This window comes from Dermacentor andersoni, chromosome 9, assembly GCF_023375885.2.
Source record: "Dermacentor andersoni chromosome 9, qqDerAnde1_hic_scaffold, whole genome shotgun sequence".
Taxonomy (NCBI): Eukaryota; Metazoa; Arthropoda; class Arachnida; order Ixodida; family Ixodidae; genus Dermacentor; species Dermacentor andersoni.
In genome coordinates, this window is record NC_092822.1 from 79,059,680 (window position 1) to 79,082,446 (window position 22,767).

Below are 22,767 nucleotides of genomic sequence, written 5' to 3' on the forward strand. Positions count from 1 at the left end.
GAGAATAGGTGCTACACGTAATAATGAACACGAAGAAAAGAAAGTTATATTAGGCATTTACCTACGGATCCACCAGGTTTGAACAAGACTATTATCTTCAGCGAAGCAGGGTTAATGTGATCTCCGAAAGGGAACTCAGTTATGAAAGCGTAGAGACTGAACCTCTCCTGTACGTCTCTTCCATAGGACATCGCGCCGTCGTAGTGAACTTCTGCGTTTTTGAGGTTAAATTCGCATGCTGCATTCACTGCATTATCCGTAAGGTCCAATCTGCAGGTCTTTAGAAAAAGATAACTGTATCAAACGTCACTTTTGAGCTTAAAAGCAAGGATCATTTAATACACGCTTTCAAACAATTTATGTTTAGGCATATTCATTAATTTTTTTTATTTATAACATGATTTATTACTTTACTTGTACCTACTCCTCTTTAGTTTTAAACTACCGCAGAACCAAAGTTCGAGTAGGGAGGGTGTCCCCAGACTCGTGTAGTCATGTAGGAAGAAGATAACACTCCACAAATAAGAATAGCACAAGTTTGTTACTATTCAAGGAAATAAGAAATCGACCATCGCGCACGGGAACCAAAAGCTACAGAAATTCTGACAATTGTCGACTAAGCACTCAGAATTGTCGACTAAGCATAAGCATTGATTGGCTCGACTGTAAATTTCTTTTTTGTTTAGTCTTGCTTAAATGCTTTTCTTAGCATATGCGCGTCTGCCCATGGCCCTTCCGGTGGCTAAAAAATTCAGTGCCCTTCGACTCTATGAAGACAGTTGAGCAGCGAAGCGGTGTATGTGGGCCCCTTAATCGCGAACTGCACCTCCGCCAATGGACGGATTGGCATTGCACTATCTTCGGGATCGGCCCACGTATGAGGAATGCTTAACACCTGCTTCACCTCCGCTGCAGTTCGGCTCGGTGTTGCACTTACTTCGAGATCGGCCATCGTATGGGGAGTGCTTAACGCCTGCTTCACGTCCCCAGCGATTCGGCCCGGCGTTGCAATATCTTCTGGACCGGCCCACAAATGGGGAGTGCTTAACGCCTGCTTCACCTCCGCCGCGGGTCGGCCCAGCATTGCACTATCTTTTGGATCGGCCCACGAATGGGGAATGCTTAACGCCAGCTTCGCCTCTGCTGCAGTTCGGTCGGGCATTGTACTTACTTCGAGATCGGCCCTCGTAGGGCAGTGCTTAACGCCTGCTTTACCTCCGCCGCGGGTCTGGCCGGTATTGCATTATCTTCGGGAGCGGCCCACGTATGGTGAGTGCTTAACGCCTGCTTCGCCTCCGCCGCGGGTCGGCCCGGCATTGCACTTGCTTCGAGATCGGCGCTCGTAAGTTGAGTGCTTAACGCCTGCTTCACCTCCGCCGCGGGTCAGCCCAGCTTTGCACTATCTTCTGGATCAACCCACGAATCGGGAGTTTTCTGTGGACGGCCACGAAAGAATGGATGGTCGGTAGAGGTAAACAGCGTCGCTGTAAGATGCTTCGACGTTCGCAGACAATTGCCAGATTCTCTCGCCGCATCTGGCCGCTTCAATGAGATTGTACCAATTGAGCCGGAACGCTGGGTACTAGCGCACCTCAACAGAGCTGGGCTGTCGAAATGGAACACCAGCTGCCGCACCAGTCAGTGAGGCGTTGCGTAAGGGGAGAGTGCATCGCCGCGAGGCCATGTCGCCCTCACTGTTGCTATCGCAAGCCTGTATTAAGGTACGTCCTCACTTGCGGAAATAAGCGCGCGCAAGTCGGCGGGCCTAAAAACGCGCGCCACGTTTCGAAGGTCACACCGCTGCGCGTTCGCCGTCGCGGAGAGCGGCGGGCAGGTGAGAGCTCTCGGCCTCCTTCGAGATGCCTCGGGAGCCCGCGAGAATTCCCGCGCGTTTCAGTCGTTCTTCCTCCCCGGCGCTGGGACATGGCGCGCGCGCCGGTCGGAAACGCCGGCGAGAGCACTGACCCCACCGCCCACGTGTTGACTTCGGCGCCTGTGATTGGCTCGCTAAGGTTTGCTGAAACGCAGCGCCGCGAAAAAAGTACGTTCGGAACCCATCCTCGCACGGCAGAGAATTCTTGTCGTGAAAGCGCCTTCCGCGGCGCGCGTTTTTAGGCGCGCCGCCTTGCGCGCGCTTATTTCCGCAAGTGAAGACTTACCTTCATACACACTCTCGCTGTCCACTCTAGCTCTCGCCTGCGTTCTGACTGCGCCTCTGTAAGACGCAATTAAAACGCGCCAAGCATCTCAACGCGCTCTCTTGGCCCCGAGGTGTTCATAAATCGAAGGACGCTCGGCAGTATTCAAATGCATTTTAGACCCCCCCCCCCCCCCCAAAACAAAAAAATATCTCTAGTTGGCCAACACCATCATTTCATGTTGTCTCACTATCAAGTTTAAAGGGACACTAAAGCGAAACAATAAATCAGTTTAGACTCATGAAGCATTGTTTGAGAACCCTGCAGGCAGTCATTTAAAAAAATAGTTTGGTTAATAGACGAGAAAATGAAAGTTCAAGTATCAGTATTTGAATTTCGCGCCGAAACCCCAGCGCCGGTACGTCCGCGTGACGTCAGGGATTCCAAAGTATGTTTTCGCATTTGGGCCGCGTTGGCTGAATAGAGGTTCCCGAAACTTGCCATGTTTAATATTTGGTTCCTTTAGAACACAATGTCGTCAATCTGTAGTGCTATATATAATTAGGAGGCCCTGGAAAATGCCATCAAAATCCAAGACGTCACAGCCCCCAGGTGCGAGAACTTAAGTAGGCGTCGCCACCCGTATTTCGTTCTTGCGCTTTTTATGGCTTACCAAGCGTCTTATCGTTGTAAGAGTGGTGTTCTTGGTGTTTTCGAACGGTAATTTACTGATGCGGAAGAAATCATTTTTTACTTTAGTGTCCCTTTAAGTAGGTCGATCCCCAAAGTACAAGTTGGCGCAACTCCATATTTTAGTTGTACCAATCCAAATTTCACGTAGGCCCACCCCAAAAATAAAGTTCGCGTACCCACAAACTTCAATTTGACCCATCCATAAATTTAAGTTTGCACACATGAAAATTTCAAGTTGGCCAACCTTCAAACTTGATTTGGCCTACCCCCAAATTTCAGGTGGCCTACGGCCAGATTTATACTTAGCTCATCCCTAATGTTAAGTTGGCCCACCTCCAAAGTTCAAGTTGACCTACCGCCAAATTTAGCTTGGCCAGCCACCAAACTTCAAGTTTGCTCACCCCCAAATCTAACTTGGCCCACCCCTAGACTTCAAGTTGTCCCGCTCCTAAATTTAACTTTACCCAGTCGAAAGTTTGAAGTTGGCCCACTCCAGAATTAAATTTGGCCCACCTCCAGATTTCAAGTTGGCCTACGTCCGAATTTCAAGTTCACCCACACCCCAATGTAAGTTGGGCCACCCTTATACTCAAGTTCGAACACCCCTAAATTTCATGCTGGCCTATCCCTAATTTCAAGTTGTCCCACCCTCTAATTTAAGTTGGCCTACCCCACATTTCACTTTGGCTCACCACAAATTTCAAGTGGGCTCACTTGCATACTTCCAGTTGGCCCAGCCCCAAAATTAAGTGGGCCTATTCCGGAGTTTCAAGTTGGCCCACACCTAAATTTCATGTTGACCCACTTCCGAATTTCACGTTGACCCAGCCCCAAATTTCATTTGGTCCACCCCTACTATAAACTTCACTATGACTTTTCTCAAGAGATCTATGTATCTGTAAGAGTATTCTCTTTTTATTTCATTTTTTTTCCTTTAATCTGTTCCTCATTGCTTAAAAGCAACCAGTCAGGTAGATGTATACTTTCATAATGATTAAATGTCATAACTTATCAAATTACGCATTTTTCTGCCAATACAAAGCTCTCCACTTTTCGTGTGACAAGGCTGGGGAGCTCGCAAAAGAATGCTTACGCATTGATAAACGTAAATGTAATGTATCAGCTACTCTCAGCCGACTTTCATACCCGTTAAGTAGCCCAGTGGCAAGGGTTTACGTTCTGCTGCCGTGCTTATGGTAGCGAACTTGGTGCCGCCTGTCGTGACTTCAGTTCTACGGGGATGGAATGCAAAGTAGTTCATCTACCATAGATTAGATGCGCGGAAAATGGCATGCGGGATTCGAAATTAGTCGGTAGTCTCCTTCTGCGACATGCGCCGTGTCAGATTGTGTTTGTGGCGCTGTAATCTCAAGACTTTCTTCTTAGTCGAGTGTTATTTTAATTACGCTGAAGGTTAGGAATCACGGGGCTTTATTTATCGCTTTATAATTTTCTGTTACAGGTTTATGAACAAGACAGTGACTGCTAGACCAACATATCGGTATATCCTAGTTTGATTTCGTTCACTTTCCTTTTGTGTAAGGATCAGCGTTTTCAATATCTTTACAACAAATTGTTTTTTGCGGACCCTCCAGAACGTTCTTGACCATGGCTTCTCGGCGCAGCGTTGTCTTGTCAAGTACCTCAAGCGTAACAAAAAATATGAGAACACGCACGTGGCAGCGGGATCAAACCGCGCACCCTCAGTACAACAGCCCGATGTTGTAACAACTGTTACGCTCCTACAAACACTTTTAATGTGCCAACGCCAACGAGCTTTTCGAGATCGTCGCTATTTATGTCACACTGCGCCACACGGGTGCATGCGCGCGCCAAATGCGCGCGCCAGATTACACCGGGAAACGCATACATAAAATGGGCAAATTGACATAATCTGATTACACGCTTCAACAAAGCGTCGTCTTACATAGATTCTAAAATGTCCGTTGGACCTGCGAATTCATATACCAAAATTCAACGTAAAATTTCTTATTTGTATTTCAACCTAAAAGCTATGTTTGTTTTTCGCGTTTCTGAGTATGTTTGACTTGATGAACTTTCACAGACCTTTCTCGGTCTTCGTTAATTTTACGCGTCAAGCTTACCGCTTCTTTTCAGCAAATCTCTCGGTAAGTAATTTCGTGCAAGCTTAATCGCGCAGCACGACTCCAGATCCTGCTCTTCGACACTGCACGGGCATACAGTGCGAAGATAAACGAAGTTTTTGATAAGCTGTCTATGGAAACAGAATAACGTCATGCGGCGACATGACGCCATTAGCAGAATTTAAGGGAACACATTTTATATTTGAGCACAAAGAGAAGGAGAATTTGGAACATTGAGCAGCTATGGAATTACAACAGAAAGAAAAATGAAATATATGGCTGATACAACCGGGCGACAACCATCAGCGAACTAGCCAAGTTCATTCGTCGAAACGTGAACATTTTCAAGCCTTGGGTCAAGGTTCCACGTTATCAACAACAGCTGGTGTGGTAGGCTCTGCGGGTACCCACTTTGTTGGGATTCTCCACTAAGGCGGCGCCTCATTTGTGCCGTGTCGCGTTCTATGGTATCTCGTAATTATTGCTTTTTTCTTCCTGCCCCTGCCTTGAAAACCAGATTGCTCATTGCCTCATCTTCACTCCCCACTTTCTACATTTATCACTGCCGCTTCTGAAAAATAGACAAAATCCGGAAATAGTAACGATTTGTGAAACGGAGGCTGGTGATATGTGTTATCCAAGGACGTAATACGTAAGTGTTTACCCAGTGGACATGTTCATTTTGTCTGCGGCTCAAGTGCTGATTGGCTGTGTTGGATAGTGCACCACAAGGAGACAGGTGCTCCCAGCCAATGAGTGCTTCAGCAGCAGACAAAATATAAGTGTCCTCTAAGTGAATACTTACAGAATATGCCCCCTGGTTGCTGCACCAGAGCGCATGTTGGCTTGAAGATGCAAGGCAATCGGCTTATGAACTATCTGGGAAATCTTTTTCGCTCAACCTTTACGATTAATGCCAAATTGCTAAAAAAACACTGAGGGTACCTTATTCGGTGCCTTCTTTTTTGGTTTATACTGAAAGCACTGAATTCTTCTTATCCCTAATTGACTAAAATGCGAACGTCTAAAACAAGCAATCGTTATTAGTGATGAGAAATTAAAGTCGCACCCTCTCAGGAGTGACGTCACAACAAGTGCAGCACTCGCTCCGGCTCACTGGCTGGATTTGTGCTAGACACTAAGCATGGACGTGCTCTGCATCCTGAATGGCGTTACGGCTGATCTCTGCCATCAAGTCTGAAATGCAGTTTTACATTTTTCAAAAATTCTCAAAAGGTAAAAAAAATTACCTTATACAATGCAAGATATCTTGAGGTAAATGGGTCTGCTGCTCGTGAAATGCTGAGGTGTGCCATGCATGTCAATATATTTTCATGAAAAACAAAAGATGCCCGCGAATTCAGCGTCAAGAAATTTGTTTACTTTTTTTGATCAAAGCATGAAACTAACCTTTATTTTTACTTCGTTACGGTTGATGAGTATTCACGTGACGAGTTATTCTACTAAGGAAAGTTAGGCACGCATTTTCTAGGAATAACTTGGTACCTCTGTCTCAGTATGCCGCAATAGCCGCTCAGAAACGCGTTGTTGAGGGCTCCTACAGTATTGCGGAACATTATAGGAGATAGATCCTGGGCCGAACCTCCCTCGAATAAACAAAGAAAAATGTTTGAGAAGAAACTTTGACTCGTGACCAAGACCTATTTCCCCATTCAGATGAACGTAAAGCGCAGAAATCCCTTCTTGAGACAATTGCTCAGTATATATTCGAAGTGTGTGCTTTTTTTTTTTTTGCGCTTGAGAGAAAAAGAAATTAGGTCTAGCCCGTCTAGGAAGCAATGTTTTCATTTGGAGCTAAAAATTTTTTTTACAAGTATGGCCTATCTCTGACAGGTTAGGAACTTGAAAGTCAGTTTTTCTAACTACAAAAAAAAGCAAAGAAAAAGGTGTGTCGGCCTTGGGGAATACAACTGCTAGAGCATCTCTAGCGGGCAAGTTTAGATATTCATGAGGGTTTGCAAGAGCCCTACTATGGAATTAACGATATATCACACAGAACCTGTATATGGCTAGGGCATTTCCGTCGTCCGCGAACAACCCGCGAAATAGTTCATTAGCGCCCCTCGGCGCAACCGCCTGAACGCGCTCATGCCACTGTCGATGCATTCGTCGTCATCGTCTTCTTCCACAGCTGGCTCCGCTGCCACTCATTGCTTGAGTATCAGCCGTTCATTGGCAAGCGGAAACTATTGTTATCATCATTATCATGACCAATGGCACGAGCATAGTCGTCTTCCTCCACAACTAGCTCGCTCGCGCCCCTCAGCCCAATCGCTCAAGCGCGCTCGTGCCCATGCTCGCGTGGTCGTCGTCGTCATCTTCCACAGCTGGCTCCGCTACCACTCATCATTCCAGTATAACTTTATCCTCTGTCATCGTCATGGGGAGGCCGCGTTAATTGTTTTTTTTTTTATTTGCGGTGGTATGAACCATTCCTAAAGGGGTTATGAGCCACCTTTTGTCTCACGTGATGGACGCATTTAATAGCAGATGATTACGACAACGTGTGTGCATACCTATCACCCCTATGACCGCCGATCAGGACAATAAATATGTTCGTACCTATGGTCAAAATTCTAAGTTACCTCTATGTGGTGCGCTAAACAGCTTCGCTGGTCATCCACCTTCACAGAGTGGAATTATCCACAATTTTTTGAGATCTGTGAAAATATGTTACCTGTCTACACTTTACATGCAGTTAACGTATTTATGATATTATGCTTTCATTGCCGAGTTAGAATTGTAAAATTTGTACGGGATATTCCTCGCAATCTCGAAATTTAAAATCATTTTCTTAAGAAAAAGACTGGCAGCATCAACAGACTTAACATTTATTTATTACAACTATGGTACTGTATTTTACTCATTTCTCTTAAATGCAACGAACTTATCCTAACGAATGTTATCACGAATATTATCAGTTGATTTGCTGCCTAAAAATATGATTTCTTTGTTCCCATCAACGTGGATAGGAGCACCGTAGTTTAAGCTTCCCTTTCAGTTCGAGAACTGAAATATTAAAGTTGACGGGAGGATTCAAAGAATGCTCGAGGGTTCATTTGAAGACACGACACACCCCTTTCACAATGGCAGAAACCTACTGCTCTTGAAACCCATCTATTCATGCACCTGATTCAAAGGAGGAAGAATTTATTTCGCCGTACCAGTTGGAGTGTCTAAGGTATACTGAAGGCTGTAGATTAGAGCTTGTGCTATCTTAAAGAGGAAGAAATAAAGTAGCTTGAGCTGTGCGATGTTTCAAATCATCTTCTTAAGTGCAAAACTGTTAACTTCCGGAGTCCATGAATCACCTTCGCACGAAGAAGGCCTCACGTGCTTCGTATGAGTGTGCTTCATTTTGAACAACTCTGTTAAATATTCAATTTTTTTATTTAATTGTATGTACTGCCCTCGTGGCCCTTGTCAGGGCGTTAGAGAGGGGAGTGGGTGGTCACAAAGATATAATTGAAGTGTGACGTGCGCAGCTATGAAGTTTCGACTTTCGTTGGTTGCAATCGTGCGTTCTCAGAAGCATATCTTACCAAAAAAGTTGGACCGAGCGCCTGTGCCACGTTTCTAAAACGAACCTCTCATAATTGTTTCTCAAGAAACATAAATCTGCAAATCACTGATCTGAGTTGAATGTTTAGGACTAAAAGGGCATATGTACTCGCCAATGCCTTTCCGTATACCAGCAATAACTTGTAGTCTCGATTTGGTTCAGTTTGTTTCCTGCCTCTTATGACCGGCGTCAAACAGGCTACGTTTGGTAAGCGGTACACAGAATAAGTAGCACTGTCACAATCTTAATTCTTGTCTTAATTCAGTGTTTGTGTTCCTATAGGAAGTTTGATTCGACAAAAGGGAAAAAATAGGCTTTGGACCATGTGACTCAACAAGTTTAAATGGGTTAAAGTAAATGTCAGCGATGTAGAAGTTATAAAGGTATCAAGCATTTGTTACATAGTTGTTCTACGACCGCAAATAGTCCTCCTGCCACTTAATCAGATGTTCAGTCCTATTTTAACGGTCTTGCTTTTTTTGTCCACCTATTTCGGAGCCGGAGAGAAACTGCTGTGCGCGCGTTCAGCTGCGACGGAGAACGACGACCTCATTACTAGGGCAGCTAATCCAACACCACCTACCTAGCACAAGGCCTTTCCGCTTTCAAGGCAACAGTGATTTTGATGTCACCGCTTTCATCACGCCAATCTTCTCAGTGGAAATTTCCGCTAGCTAATATGACGTCATGGATTGGAGTACTCGCGCGCCTCTCACTCGTTGTTTTTTTTTTTTTTTTTTTTTCAGGCATGCGCAGGAGGTTGCGACGGAGGTGTTTTCGGCGTACAGGCGACCTACAGCCGGACGGACGGAGGAATCTGCTAACCATATACAGCTCCGGTGTAAAGGTGAGCTGTACTAAAACTACTCTAAAAGATTTGTAATAAAGAAAGGTTTCAAGACCTCTTTTTTGGGCGTGAGTAGTTTGCCAATGTTGACGATCTTGCCGTACGTTAGGTTGAAACGGTACAATGTACTATTCTTTGGTACTCCGTCTGGGAGGAGAGTGAAGTAAATATCCTTCAGTGGGAAGTTATCCTCCATTATGCCACCAAAAATGTTTTGTAGGAGCTTTTGTTCATCAGCGACGCTGTTTTTCCAGGTACTTCCTTCAAAAAAACCTAGAAAGAAGAGGCACGTTCCATTTGCTGTTAGGACAGAATTGAAGTCTTTGTGAGTTGGTGAAATTGCCTAATTTTCGAGCAGCAGAGGACAAATTACGAAGCTAGCTAACATGTACAGTTTCATTTATCGCCTGTGTACTTGCACTTAGCTTTGGGCACCGGGAAGCATAGTGACGTTAAGAATATATTCATGCTTATTACACAGCGCTGCAAGTTTAGAATTACAGCTGCTGAACTACTTCGCTTGAAGCACTTCATCGCGTCCGTGAATGTCAGTGACGCGTACGCTTGTTACTGTACACTAAATTGGGACAACAAAGTACCGTTTCATCAGCTGCATCACTTAGTTGAGCGCACCTTATCAATGAGTGCTTCGTAAGGTGGGCTGAATTATATTATCAATAGCGATTAGCGTCAGCCCTGCAGAAGCACAGAAACAAAAGGTTTATGCTGAACGCTTTAAGAAAAGGAAAGAACAGAATATAGTTTACCTGCAAGTAATAGTACCAACACGTAGCAAAGCGTCTGCATTCTTGCAACACAAATGGAAATGTCGTATTCAGAAAAATTGCAGTGAACCCGTAAATGGATGTTGCTGAAACAAAGTTAAGTAGTAGAACATATGAGCTCAAGCATGCGCGTGCTGTAATGAGCTATCGAGTTTTTTAAACACTTGTTGCTCAAGGGGGCTCAGTGCCCCTGACTACATTAATATAAGCATTAGGTATATGAATTGGCAAAATTTCTGCGCGACTGGCCACTCGAGACACTTTGGATGTATCCGCGGTGTTCTTTCATGCTCTGAAAAACACTTTCGTATACCACGTATTGACGAACAGAAAGTTGTACCGGCGGTTTTCCTTGCTTCTCTGCCATTTTTTCGTCTAAACTTTTAATCAACTATAATGTTGGAGAAGGTGAATAACAATTTAGGGCTAATTATGTAATTAGGGGGGATGCAAAAAAAAATCTGATAATATCCAAGCGACGGTAAACAACGTTAACTTGGGTCTATCGAGCTACGTGTCATTTGAAAATATTGAGATATTGGCGCCTGATAGTTGAGACACCGCTTATAATAGGCATATGTTAAAACATTACATTTCTGATGGTTTCATCAGTACTAGGACAGTTAGGTCACCGACGCATGCTTAAATAGACAGGATAAAGCACCTTTACAAGTTTCCCACGTACAAGCTAGGTTTTAACACGCTTGTTGCGTTAGATGCGTCGCATAGGAACAATTTACTTATGAAAATTAAGAACGTGCCGCTCCTAGCTAACAATGAAGGCAGAATCGCGGAACACTTTCGCCGACTAAATATGCCACGAGTATCTCATGGCATGCGACGCTGTGGCGCATTTATACAAGCTCAATCAAGGCGTACGTTGCTAATCGACCCGTTTATTTGTTTAATAAGCTTCCGCTTGCCCTTAAAAGTTTGCCATGTTGACTTAAAGACGCGTGCAGCACTGAAATGTGCAGTTCCGTGTTATCACCCACAATTTTGTCTTGCTAGCACTTGAACGCGTCGTGTACAGTGATTTTGAGAGCGCGCGCTATCTTCTGAATTTTTTGCTTCCTTTGTATTGGTTGTTGTCGTCCTTGTTTCCGGCTTATCGATTGCAACACAGGTTACAGGTCTTCCTTTCACTCTTAAAACATGTAAACTCGGTGACATGTTCAGTTCTCACCAGATGCTGAGAAAAAAGGGCTATTTGGCGTGCGCAGCCTTAACTTGACTACAATATAGGCATGAGGAGAACGCCACGAATCCTTCAGTCTCAATGTTTCTCTAAAGCTCGCAATTACCCACAGTGCCTAAAATATGGCGCATGCTCGCAATCCTCAGGTGAGTAGAAACTGATCACCTAGTGGCGTTGATTTTAAGATCGAAGCAACCCTTTTACATGCTCTGATAACAGATATTCCAAACCAGCATTAGAGAGAGAGGGAGACAGAAGAAAGGGGAAGGCAAGAAGGTTAACCAGATGGTAAAATCCAGTTCGTTACCTTACGGTGCGGAGAGAGGGGAGCAAAGTAGAGATAAAGAAAGGAAAGAGCATAGACATACAATCACAGTAGGTTACTGTTACCGCATGCCGTCACCACACAGCACACCAGCACTTGCAGCACTATAAGCATCTGCTCAGGCTACAGCCACTTGTCGCATTCTGTTGCCCCTAAATGCTGCAACAGTGTCCTCGTCGCCCTCCGCTGCGATGCCTTGTGATGTCGGCATTCTAAGATAAGTTTCTTTGATCTCTTTGGTCAAAGCACGCTATGGCGATTGCGATCGAAACCAGTACAAAGTACTTATCCTCAAACCAGTTTTAAGTATTTATCCTTAAACCAGTATTAAGTATTCATCCTCAAAAGCCGGAATAATTGAAAAAAATTAACATAGAGTGCAGAATATACACCGCATAAATATCATTGCCCACAAATTTAAACTCCATGTACATTTAATAAGGCGAGATCCTTAAGTGGCTCATATCCCCGAAAGTCTCGAAAAGGCGGCGTGCGGTACAGAAAGTCATTTGACCAACTTCAAGGTGTCTCGGAGCAGGGTTCGGGAATTCACATTCATCGATTGGGACCATTTTTGCGAGATTCGCGAAGAACCTGGCAGAGCCAGGGCACCCGCCACTCTCGAAGAATGGTGTGAAGGGGTCCAGAACGCCGCTTCCGCGGCCACCAAGAAAGTGGTAACCGATCTCGACGTCGAGCGGATGGACAGCAGACTCGCCCACCTGATCGAGGCCAAAAACGCCCTGCTCCATCGATGGAAGAGATAAAGGCTCAATCGCAGGCTCCGAAAGAAGATCTCGGAGCTACACAAGATCATCGATGACCACTGCAAGACGCTATGCAAGCAGCAGTGGGATGAGCAGTGGGTGACAGCCAGTAGGCGCAGGACTAATCGGAGTGGTTGTTCTACTACAGGTAACCTGGGACTCACCGCAAGGAACTGCTAGCACGAGGGTGTCCTTCACTGGAAGCTTGAAAGCGGCGCAGCATCGGAAGCAGCCCTGCAGCTACCCACTGCGCCATTAACCCCGGAGACTTGCCGCGACGAACCGCTAGGTGCAAGGTGCCCTTCACCGAGGGTTTACGAAAGGCAACGCATCGGCATCACCCGGAAGCTACCCACAGTGCATCAGCAAGAATAGAAAAGGAAGCGCTCGACATTCATCGTAGCATTTGGCAGCGGTGACAGCCAGTAGGCGCAGGACTAATCGGAGTGGTTGTTCTACTACAGGTTGGTGCTGTTTCTCTGTCTGTTACAGACGCGTATTATTATTTTTTTATTATCTGTCACCGCTGCCAACTTGCTGTGTCATTTTGCTTATTGTATTTCTTTTTGCACATTTTGCACTTTCTACACTTGGTGATGTCACAGAAGGAACGGGATGCACGTTCTGAGCTGCGCGAATTACGTTCCGATATGAAACAAATGAAAGAGGGACTTGAATTCATGGAAAAGCAATTTGAAACAATGAAGCAACAGTTAATGGAAGGGCGCACCGAGAGAGAAAGCTTAAGGAAGGAAAATGACAGGCTGAAGGCTAAATGCAGTGAAAATGAGTCAATCATTGTAGAGCTGCAGAAGCGAGTTGTTCAGGGTGAGCAGTACTCTGGCAGGTCGAATGTGGAAATAAAAGGGCTCGTTGAGAAGAAGAATGAAAACATCATTGATCTTGTAGGCCAGATTGGTGGTGTCGTTGGCGAACCCATTTCTGCTGATGATATAGAAGTTTGCCACCGAGTACAGACTCGTGAGCAGGGTAAAACGAACGTTATTGTTCAGTTCAAAAGCAAGCAGAAGCGGGACCACGTGGTCGAGAAAGCCCGCAAGAGCCGCATTCGGAATCGTGACGTAGGAATCTCCAGCGAAGCCCAAATCTTCGTGAATGAGCATTTCTGTCCGACACTGAAGCGGCTGCTTACACAGGCAATTTCAAGAAAACGGGAGAATCAGTGGCAGTTTGTGTGGACTAAGAATGGGAAGATTTTCGCGCGCAAGACACAGTCCAGTCAGGTGGTGCGCATTGAAACAGATTCTGACCTCGTCAAGATTGCGTAGCGTACTTATGCTTATAATCTGTGTTACGTTTTCTTGTACACGCGATGCTGAATCAAGAGTTTTGTCTGCCATGTGAACTTAAACTTCCGGCGCAGTCGCAGGGCATTTTCACTGCCATTCACCTCAATGTACGTTCCGCCGCCACCAAGCTCGATGAATTAAGCACATTCTTTAATGAATTCAACTTCATGTTCGATGTGATAATGTTGACTGAAACGTGGTATCACGAAGGAAGCGACATGTTAAATATGATTGAATGCAACCATTATTTTATCAATCGAAGTGGTCGCCGTGGTGGCGGAGTGGCAATGCACGTAAAAAAACACATGCTCTGCGACATAATCCCGGAATTTACGTGCATTACTGCCGACTATGAAGTGCTTTGCATAAAGAGCAATATTAACATGTACGTGGCGTTTTACCGCCCACCGTCTGGTGATATGAGTGTATTCCTGGAATTTGTTGAGGAGATGTTAGAATACTCAACAATTCACCAGTACAACACACTAATAGGTGGCGACTTTAACATAAACCTTCTCAAGGATAATTTGACCTCCCGGGAATTCCTTAATAAACTTTACGCTTGTGGCTACAATAACGTCATTACCACGTCAACACGCGTAACGACAACTTGCCAGTCCATACTAGACTTGTTTATCGTCAGCATAGACACTGATGTAAGCGCAGCTGGCACGGTATGCGCCGGCATAAGTGACCACTGTCCTGTCTTTATTGCTTTTCCTAAAACTACTGAAAATGAAATAACTTGCCAGGATATCGTTAAACATAGATGTATGTCTAGCAGAAATATGACTTCATTCCGCATGCGTATGCTGAGGGAAGATTGGTCTTCTGTTTACGATAAGCTAGACCCAAATGAGAGCTATCGTGAATTTTTATCTATATTCACTAGTCTTTACAACACATCTTTTCCTTACGTAAGCACCAAAGCTAACAGAAAAAGAAGAAAACCTTGGGTAGGGCGCGAGCATATCAAAATGATCAAGAAAAAAGGTCGCCTTTTTAAGAAGTTTTTGCGCACACGCGATATTAAGGAATTTGAAGCCTTTAAAACTTACAGAAACAAACTAACTGCCGCGTTGAAAAAGGCAAAGGCCTCCTACTATAACCACATGTTTTCTAACATCTGTCGACGGCGCCCAAACCAAGTTTGGAAAGCCATCAATCAGGCACTGAACCGCAAAGCAGGTCAGAATACATTAACGGAAATAACCATTAACGGGAACAAACTTTCAGGTGTGCATCTAGCCGAGCACTTCAGTGAGCACTTTGCTAATGCGGTGCAACCACTGGGAAGCATTGCTCATACTAACATTAATTACCATAATACTGACACAATTTTTCTCGCACCTACAGATGAAGCAGAAATAGTATGCACATTTCTTTCTCTAAAAAGCAGTAAAGCTGTCGATGTCGATGGATTTCAGGTAGAGGCGATTAAGCACGTAATTGACCTCCTTGCTCCTTGTCTAACCTACGTGTTTAATCTAGTCTTTCAGTCTGGCTGTTTCCCAAATCTCATGAAAATCTCAAAAGTTTCTGTTATATTTAAAGGTGGAGATATTAATGATGCTAATAATTACCGACCAATTTCTATAATTCCTGTATTCTCCAAGGGATTAGAAAAGATAATATTCTGCCGCGTAAATAGCTTCTTCAACAAACACAATATACTTTCGGAGTATCAGCACGTTTTCAACGTGGTAAATCTACACAGACTGCACTGTTAGCTCAAAAAGAACTGATAATTAATAACATCGAAGAAAGAAAGCTTACGCTGGGCGTTTTCATTGACTATAGCAAAGCCTTCGATACCCTAAACCATTACATTTTACTCGGGAAATTAAGTGCTTATGGGGTGCGTGGTGTAGCTAATTCACTATTTAGTTCGTATCTGTCTGAGAGAAAACAATGCGTCTCCATTGCTAACTGTTCTTCATCTTCTAAAACCATTTCTTGTGGCGTACCTCAAGGAAGCATTTTAGGACCAATGCTCTTCAATATCTACATAAATGATATTGTTAAGATAAACAATGACGCCTCATTCCTGCTCTATGCGGATGACACTAGTATTTTTGTTTCTGGACAAGATCCAACTGAAATTGTTGCGAGAACTCAAAGTGTACTTTCAGATGTGCTGCAATGGTCTAGAGCTAATGGCCTACGAATAAATGCGACAAAAACAAAAGCTGTCTTTTTCACATCCCGAGGCACTGAAGTCAACGTCAACCAATCATTAACACTTGAGGGAATACCCGTCGAAATAGTGGAAAAACATAAAATTCTGGGCGTGACTTTTTCTGCTCATATGACATGGACGTGTCATGTTGAATCACTGACTAAATCGTTATCACGTGCTGCTGGTGTTCTTTCACGATGTAGGCACTTTCTTCCAGAAAATGCTAAACTTCAGATTTATCATGCTCTGCTTTCTTCCCATATAAATTACTGCCTGTTAGTCTGGGGCACCACAACCCTTAGTAACATAAATACAATTCACCTATTGCAGAAAAGAGCACTTCGGTATATTGCAAACGTCCCGCGCAATAGTTCTACAGTTGCATTGTTTACCCGCTATAATATATTCAGTGTGAAACGCATGTTCGACTTTCGTTTAATGTATGCTTATTTCTTTTCAAACGAACAATTCAAACTGTTTATTAAAGGTTTATCTAATATAAGCATGCATTACACTGCTTCACGCACCCGCAGCACCGACAAGTGGCTTGTTCCTCGTTCCCGCAAGACCTATTTTTTGCAGTCTCTTAGATTCACACTGCCGTCCCTACTTAATAAATATGAAGAGAAAGACGCCAACTTTTCTACGTTTACAAAAAAAGAAATGCGTGAATTTTTTCTAACTCTTCTCTATTGTCTTTTGTACTGCCCGAACATGATCAAGTATGTTTCATTATTCTTTGTAACACGTTTATTTTCGTCATTTTATGATGTGTGTTCACGTGAACATTGAATATTTCAACTATAATGTACAACTGTTCTGGAGTGTACTTATATATTGACATTTGTTCTATTGTTCCGTTGTTGTATTTTCACAACCTCTTCTTAATTTTTTTTTTGAACTGCATTTTTTACTTGATTACTGTAAACTTGTTTTTTGAACGTATGAATCGTAATACCGCTGTCATGTACGTGGGCCTTTAGGTATTTTCAAGTGGTGTTATTACCGCTTTTCGCCTAAGGGACCCCCAACTGTCGTTGGAAATAAAGATTTGATTGATTGATTGATTGATTGATTGATTGATTGATTGATTGATTGATTGATTGATTGAATCCATCGACGGACAAATGCGCAATGGCAAATCCTGGAGTATGCTGAAGAACCCAGGGTCGCCGTTATTCGGGTCCTGGGCATGTTTGTCGAATTCAACGGCGGGAACGGAACGACTCTCCGCAAGATCATCGCAAAGGCGGACAACGCTTTCCGCCTCGTTCGCATAAATGCACACCGGAACCGAGGCATGAAGGAAAACAATCTCCTCAGGCTGAGCAATGCCTTCGTACTATGCCACTTCATGTACACGACTTCGCTGCACAACTGCCTCAGAGCAGAGGGAGACAAGCTCAACCCTCTCATCCGCAAAGTAGTCAAGAGGGCTCTCGGGCTACTCATCAGGACCCATACCGAGGATCTCCTCAAGCTGGGGGTGCATAACACCACCGAGGAGATTGCCGAAGCCCAAGAACGTGCGCAACTCACTCGCCTAAACACCACAGCGGCAGCTAAACGCATCCTCGAAGAGCTGGGTTACCACCCTGCGGGATTCCCGATGGTCAGTACCCCGATCCTTAGGTGCATTCGAGACAAGTTCGAAGTGGCTCCTGTGCCCCAAATTGTCCATCCCGTCTACAACGAGGGCAAACGCAAGGCGAGTGCAGCAGCCATCCTCCAACAGATCAAGCAACGAGACATTAGAGCAAGCTTCGTCGACGCCGCGGAGTACAGCGATGGGAAGACCTTTGCCGTCGTTGTGGTCGACTCCGGCGCCAAGATTTCCAATAGCACCTCCATTTGCACTTCAGACCCCGGAGTCACCGAGCAAGCCGCAGCCGCCATTGCCCTGTTAGACGGTCGTGGGTCCGAGATATATAGCGATTCGAAAATGGTAGTTAGGGCTTTTTAAAAGGGTTACATCGCCAAGCAAGCTGCTCGTCTTAGCAGCTCGAGTCCATATGTTCTCACGCATCATTCAATCCACCGGTTTCCCGCTCATGTAGTGTGGGTCGAGGGTCCTCCCCCGAACCTCAATGAGTCAGCTCACGAGGCTGCGCGTGACCTCTCCCACCGCGCTTCCTCTGTAAGGAGCACCGACTCCCCTCCTTCCTACAGCCGCAGGGACGCTCCCGCTACTCAGAATGAGGTGATTAAATTCTTCTACATGTCTAGAAGGTTCTTTCCACATCCTCACCCCAAGTTGAATAGGGCGCAAGCCGTTTCGCTTAGACTTCTGCAGACAAGCACATGTCCGAGTCTGTCCGTTCTCCATGAGGCTTACTCCGACGTGGATCGCGACGATGCCTGCCCGTCCTGCGGGCAGACCTCCACTCTAGCGCACATGCTCTGGGAGTGCGGGCCGACATACCGTAAGTTCATCAAGGAGGAGTGGGACTTGCTTCTGCGTAGCCCCGCTCTAGAAAAGCAAATCCTGGCTGTCCGGCGTGCCCGCGACCAGGCCGGTGGGCAAGACCTGCCGGTCCCGACGTGGGACTAGCCGGGTGCGCGACGAGTTCGCGTCGTCGCTAGACCTGCAATAAAGTTTCTTCACTCCCTCACTCAAAGTCATGTGAGCTCGCCTCGCGCAGACACGTGCTTGTGCCACTGCTCGTGTGTTTGTCGTCGTCTTCACAGCTGGCTCCCATGCCGCCTATCACACCAAAAAAAAGGCAAAGTGAATGAAGATAGTTAATTCAGGCATTCGAACGCACAACTTTTGGTGGAAGCCGAACCTACGACTTTTGATGTTAAGCCGAAGTTAATTCAAACACAGTTAATAATTATATACCTAATTAAGGCACTCGAACCGACGATTTTTGGTGGGAAAACGCAAGTCATTAGAATCGAACAACGCAATGTAGTGAGACATGTCCAGCCGTTAATGAATGGGTGTCTTTTGAGCGTGCAGGCTTTCTCTTTGGCATGGCGGTCGATATATTCTTTTAGGAGAGCGGAAAACCTTTATAGGGACTTTCTATCGTGTCCCAATAGAGGCAAGAAGTGGATATATTCTAATGTTTCTCAATAAGCCTTAATTATCCCTGAACTTTTAATTAGTCTCCCACACCCCCAGAAGATATTTACTTACATTCCAGCGTAAGGTGATCTAGATGGAATATGCGTTCATTACAGGAACCCAGAATAAAACGCATATAACACTTTTACACACTTCATCGATCAAACAACAGTATCTAGAAAGACGTAGAAAGATAATTCATGCAAGCAATGTCAACTTTGTGCAGGGCAATGTCGTGATGAAGCGTCAGGTTTTGATGACGGGAAAGGATAAGGCACTGTCAACGGCGTGATGCAAGAAGGTGACTCCGGATTGGAGGAACATGCGCCCGGAAGGAGCAGTATCACCGATGGTAAAATCATAGGGCGAGTACAATCGCCGCTCGCAGAAATCAGATCTACTGGTTTAACACATATTCAATTATTGATTACTCGTCGTAAGTTTCAGCGTTATTGCTGGGGATCGCGTGCTTCAGAATGTACAACACTATTGGCGTCGGGCATGCAATGTGATTAAACATGGTTCGCTCGCTATGAATTCGTCGAAAGCATTACAGAAAGCTCCGATACACGACGCGTATTGTGCTAAGCGATAACTCTGTATCATTCGTTAGCCGGCGAAAATCGGTCACTAGGTAAAGATGAACAAGTACCCGCGTCAATTCCCCCTCCTAAAAAGCATCATCATGATGCTGCAAACAGAACAGGAAAGCAACAAAAGAAAAGAAAGTGCCCGTAATAAAAATATAACAATACCAGAAATAAAGTAGTAGAGTTTGCGAGCGCGCGTAGAATGCCTTAACGCACACTGTGTCGATGATTTCAGGTGGTTCGCGGCACCACTGCGATTGCGTAATGCCGTCCGGCACGCGATCATAGTCCAGTGCACCAATACGTCGGACGATCTTGTACGGTCTTAAATGAAGTCGCTATAGCTTTTATCCGAGTCCACGTAGCCGTTTGTGGGTCGAGACACAAACTCTGGCGCAGGGCAGATATTTCACCTAGAGTCCTCAAGAATTGTACTGTAGTTTGCCGGTGATTAAATCGGAGCTTTCCATGCCTTGTCTCCTGACTTTCTTGCCGCTGTTGTGATGGTCTCACCGCGCGTCCGGTTTGGTTTCCTGCAACACGAACAGATGGCGCTCGCTTCCGCACTTCCCCGGAGGAGGAAGCCTCACGAGGCCAGTGTAGGTAGTAATTAAGAAGGTCCCTTAGGGGAACCTCAGGATAACATCGCCATCAATAAGAGAAGGAGGAGCAGAACATGAAAGAGGGCTCGCCGTGCAATAGGCTACATAAGCATGCAGGACGGTCGAAGAAAGAAAAAGTAGGTATCATTTGAGATGCAGCCACTGTCTGGGATACAAGACAAGACAAGGCAAGTTAAATAGAGAGCAAATAGGGGTATATGCGCTTACAAAAATAACCCTCACAGACTCAGGAAAGCCGCCAGTCATTGAGAATTATGTTTGGAAAGCGTGGAACAAAACTAAATCGGAAAGAAAGGGAGGAGTAGTCGGAATGGTCATCCATAAGGGAGGTAAATACAAAAAAAATCAAAATGTCAAGAGCTTCTTTGGTTATTCTGTACAATTAGTGGAACTAGAACTTGGCTGGGAGTAACGTATTCGTGGACTGGCAATAGTTGCACAGAGAAAAACGAAGAGTTAGAGAAATGTCTAAATGCTGATATCATGGGTTTCGGGAATGATGCCTAAAATATCCTATTAGGTGACATAAATGCGGAAATTTAGGATAGATGGCTATACCGACAACAATAGGAAGTCAATACTAGATCTTTGTGGGTAAGATAATTTCGTTATCGTGAATACGGGGCCTAAGTGTGACGGGCAGTCCACGTGGGAAATGAGAAACCGCCATTCCACCATTGTTTACTGTCTGATGACAGAATGAATTCAGGATAAGCTGAAATAAATTGTTATTGACGAGGATGGGTATAGCAGCATAGGGAGTGGCCATAAACGCATCATTTTGAACTAGGGATATGCAGTTGGGAAAGACTGCAAGGAGCGCAAAATGGCCAGTACAAATTTGAACGCTGAAAAATTACATATTTAGTCACAAGGGTCGAGGACGAACTTTTCAAATGGCCAAGTAAAGAATGGGAGTATGGTAGGCTTCTAAGTGTAATAACGACATAAATACGGAAAGCGAAACGACACGTTCGTTCGAAAGGAAAAAAAAGAAACCGAAAAGCTGGTGGAACAGGGAGATGCGAGAACTGATCGCCGAACGACAGAAAGCACGCCAAATGCACAGGTCGACAAAGAAGGCGCAGTTGCTGCCGGATGAAGTGGCCAGCAAATGGGAAATATACCGTGAGAAAAATGTATGGTTCAAATAGTGGCGCAAGCAAAGATAAAAAGGGAAAGTGAACATTGGTTGTCAGAAATATGTGAGAAAAAGAAGGCTGCACCTAGAATATTTTGGAACCACATAAAATTATTAGGCAGGAAGTCAACAATAGTACAACAACATATCCTAGGCGAAGATGGTAACAAACTGGAAAGGGACGCGGCAATAAATTACATCCGAAAAATAACAGCTGAATCTTTCCAAGGCAATGACGTGGTTGTATCTGAGGAAAAAAAGAGCATGAAAGAGAACCAGATGGAAAAGGAGCTGGTGCTGACAAATTTCAACTGGAAGAAAGCCGCTGAGAAAATTCCTAAGCGCGCAGCCACAGGGCTAGATGAAGTTCCTGTTAAGCTGATTAATGAACTAGGACCAAAAAGTAAGGAAGCTCTGGTGAAAGCAGTGGAAGAAACTTTAAAAGATAGACGAATACCAGACAGTTGGCGACAAAGTAGAATGAATTTAATTTATAAATATGAGGGGAGGAAGATAGAATTCTCTGCTGTAGACCATTGACACTTACATCGGTAACATACAAGTTAGCAATGCAGGCAATTAAAGCTCCAAGCGCGAGCACAGAGCAATGGTATTTTAGTAGAACTTCAGAATGACTTCACAATAGGTAGGCGTCAGGAGGATAAATTATTTCTCCTTACTCAGTGTATCGAAAAATCAAGGGTAGAAAAGAAACCGTTATGTGGCCTCTTTATACATTACAGGAGCGTATGACAACGTAGACCACAACATTTTGTGAGATATTCTGAAAGGGGAAGGATTTGGCGTCGATTTCACATAGCTTTCGAGAGATATTTACCTGGGAAATAACGCTTGCGTAGAATGGGAAGGCATGAGGAGCGAAGAGAAAGTTGGTATCAACAAGGAACAGAGGCAAGGGTGCTCTTTATTCCCGCAGCTGTTTATGGTGTACATGGTGAGTATGGACATGGCAATAGAGTGAAGTATTATCGAATTTAAGCTCTCATACAAACAGGCGGGTACAGCAGTAGAACAGCAGCTTCCAGATTTGTTTTATGCGGATGATATTGTGTTGCAAGCTAACAAGCAGATTGATGAGGAACGTCTGAAATTCAGCGTTAAACAATCACGTGTTATTATTTTGAATGAAAACAGTGGACAGGGTCAATACAGGGCCAGAAAATACCTCACGTGAAAAAAAATATAAATACCTTGGTATATGGATAAACGAAGGCAATAGATATATGGAAAGGCAGAAAAAAATGCGGCCATAATTAAACATAGAGCGCTATGGGGATACAATGGGTACGAGGTGCTCCGGTGCGCGTCGAAAAGTGTAATGCTTCCAGGGCTTACATTTGGAAATGCGGTTGCTTGCTTGAAATCAGGGATACAATCAGGACTCAATGGCAA

The 22,767-nt window shown here is 44.7% G+C and overlaps 1 long non-coding RNA gene across 3 annotated transcripts in view; it reads right to left on the reverse strand.

The window, feature by feature from the left end:
- Positions 1-22,767, reverse strand: part of LOC126528286 (uncharacterized) — an 85,408-nt gene that overhangs the window by 28,485 nt on the left and 34,156 nt on the right. For 2 of the 3 annotated variants that reach the window (XR_011890164.1, XR_011890165.1), the window contains exons 2-4: positions 10,134-10,237; positions 9,422-9,639; positions 62-278 (exon numbers count right to left, since the gene is read on the reverse strand). This is a non-coding gene — a long non-coding RNA (uncharacterized lncRNA). Of the gene's footprint in view, positions 1-61; positions 279-9,421; positions 9,640-10,133; positions 10,238-19,072; positions 19,172-22,767 lie in introns of those variants that run through there. The other variant, XR_011890163.1, reaches the window with a different exon arrangement.